The following is a 2,392-nucleotide window of genomic DNA, read 5'->3' as shown; positions in this document are numbered from 1 at the left end:
GCGTTGCCATGAAATAAACGTTCTTACTGTATAGCGAGCAGCAGCTGGCCGTGCTGGTGTGGTGCCTTGGGGCTGGGTAGGGGGCATTTCGCAGAGTCCCGGGATGGTTGAGGTTGGCAGGGACCCCCAGGGATCCCCCAGGGATCCCCCAGCGCAGCCCCTGCTCCACAGGGACACCCAGGGCACGGGACACCCGCTCCATCCCGGCGCGGTGGCAGATCTGCAGAGCAGGATCTGCAGCCTGGCCAGGGCTGGGCACCCTCCTCACAGTCACCTTGTTCTTCCCCACGGGCACATGGAGCTGCCCGGGGTCCAACCTGCACCCACTGGCCCTGGTCCTGGCACCGGCCACCCCGGAGCAGAGCTCGGCCCTTCCTCCCTCCGTCCTCCCCTCGGSTGCGCGGGCACACTGACCAGGGCCCTCTCGGCCTCCTCCTCTCCAGCCTCACTCGGGCTCCGCTCACCCGAGCTGCTCCAGGCCCTTCCCCAGGCCCCCCTTGGCCCCTCGCCATGCTGTGGTTCTCTCCAGCAGCTCCCCAGCGCTGCTCCCTGCTGCTCCCGAGCCCGTCACGGTGAAGCAGGAGCGCGGAACGGAGCAGAGCGGGACCCGCGGGGCGGCCGCTCCGCAGTGTCCATAGGACCTATCCCGCACAAACAGGTTTGCTGGGGCTTGTTGACTCTTCTTCCCCCACCATAAACGAGTTTGTGCCAGTCTCTAGGTCAAAGCACCTGATTACTCTTACTCTGTAATTACTATTTAAGCGCTTAATTTGTACTGTGCTAATAGCACCTGGTTTATAAAAAGATAAATAAATAAACACAGCCACCTGTGTCTGAAATGCAAGCTGTGGAGCACAGAGCGGGATTCCGTCAGGAAGGAAGCCTGGGTGAAGGGAGCTGTGGGCAGAAACACCCGTACAGCTCCGGCCCCATGGCACAGCTGCCCCCTTGGCTCCTGCTCCAGGCAAATCCGAGCAAGCGGAGCGGGCCCAAGTCGGAGCCTCGCCGTGGGGCTGGTGTCTGCCGCTCCCCACGGCTTTCCCGGAGTGTTGGGAAGCCCGGGATGGGTGGCCCCCCAGGGCAGAGCCGTAGCCCCATCCTGGCATCCTGCCGGGGCCACCGCCGCGCTGGGAAAGCTGAGCTCCAGCCTCCACGGGATGCCCATCCCTTTGGATGGGGCTTGGTGAGGGAATCCGGGGCTGCTCCATGCCCATTCCCACCTTCTGGCCTCCCTCTTGCGGAAAGCCCTTTCCTGCAGGGAAACCTCTCCGTTTAGACCCCTGAGGGCTGCAGTGGCCCCAGGGACACACGTGGCAGCCGCCTAACCCAGAAACCTTCAGCCAAGGCCCGTTCTGCCGTGGGGGAGCAAACCTGGGGACAGCGGTGGCACCGGGTGGCGGTGCCGGACGAGCAATCCCCATTTTGGGACGAGCAATCCCCATTTTGGGACGAGCGATCCCCCTTTTGGGACGGGCGATCCCGCGATGCCCGCGGCCCCGGCAGCGCTGCAGGGGAGACGCGAGGGGCAGGAGGACGAGGGACGGAGCCCCGGGGGAGGCTGGTGCCGTCCCAGCTCTGTGCCCCCGGCCCTAGGTCGCTCCCTGGTGAATCCCGCGGCTCCGGAACACCGGGATGGCCGGTTCTGCTCTCTGGGAAGGGGGGCCGCGGCCTGGCTGGATCCGGAGGGGTGGGTTGTGCCCAGGGGCAGCGCCGGGACCGCCGGGGCCCGTGTCCCCCTTGGAGCGGGTTGGGCGCACGGGGACGTGCGGCCTCCGGGACAGGCTGGGACGGAGGATCCACTGATCCTGCTGCTGGGAAAGCCGGCCTAAGAATAACCCACCTTTAAATAGCCGGGGCGCTGGGCACGGAGCCCCCCCGTCCCTGGGGCCGGGGCCGCCACGAGGGGCTGCCGGGAGCGGGGGGGACAGGGACGGATCCCAACGGACCCGCCAGGACGGCGGCCTCGTGGCCCCCGGCGCTGGGGACACCTCGGCCGGGCCGGGGAGCGGAGCCGGGCGCCCGTCCCGTCCTGCTGCCGGGCGCTCCGCAGTGGAGCCGGGCGCAACCCGGCGTGGGCATTCCCGGGCACTTGCTCACTCCCTGGGAGCTTCTAGCACATGCGGGAAGGCGCTGGGTTGTTTGTGCCGTGTCATCCTGTCCAACACCCTGCCTCCCCGTTCCCTCTGTCCCCCGCATCCCCACGTCCCTGTCCCGCATCCCCATTCCCTCCTGTCCCCCCACATCCCTGTTTCCCCCTCTCCCGCCTCCCCGTCCCCCCCCATGAGGCAGGATGCCCGGGGGCCCTGGGGGCTGCTCCCAGCTCCGGGATGGATGTGGGGCGCTGCGGGGACCCCTCCGCGTGCCCGTGCCGGGCACCCCGGGCACCCCGTCC

This window comes from Nothoprocta perdicaria, unplaced genomic scaffold, assembly GCF_003342845.1.
Source record: "Nothoprocta perdicaria isolate Ctin4 unplaced genomic scaffold, notPer1 scaffold_58, whole genome shotgun sequence".
NCBI lineage: Eukaryota > Metazoa > Chordata > Aves > Tinamiformes > Tinamidae > Nothoprocta > Nothoprocta perdicaria.
This window is presented reverse-complemented; position numbering follows the sequence as displayed.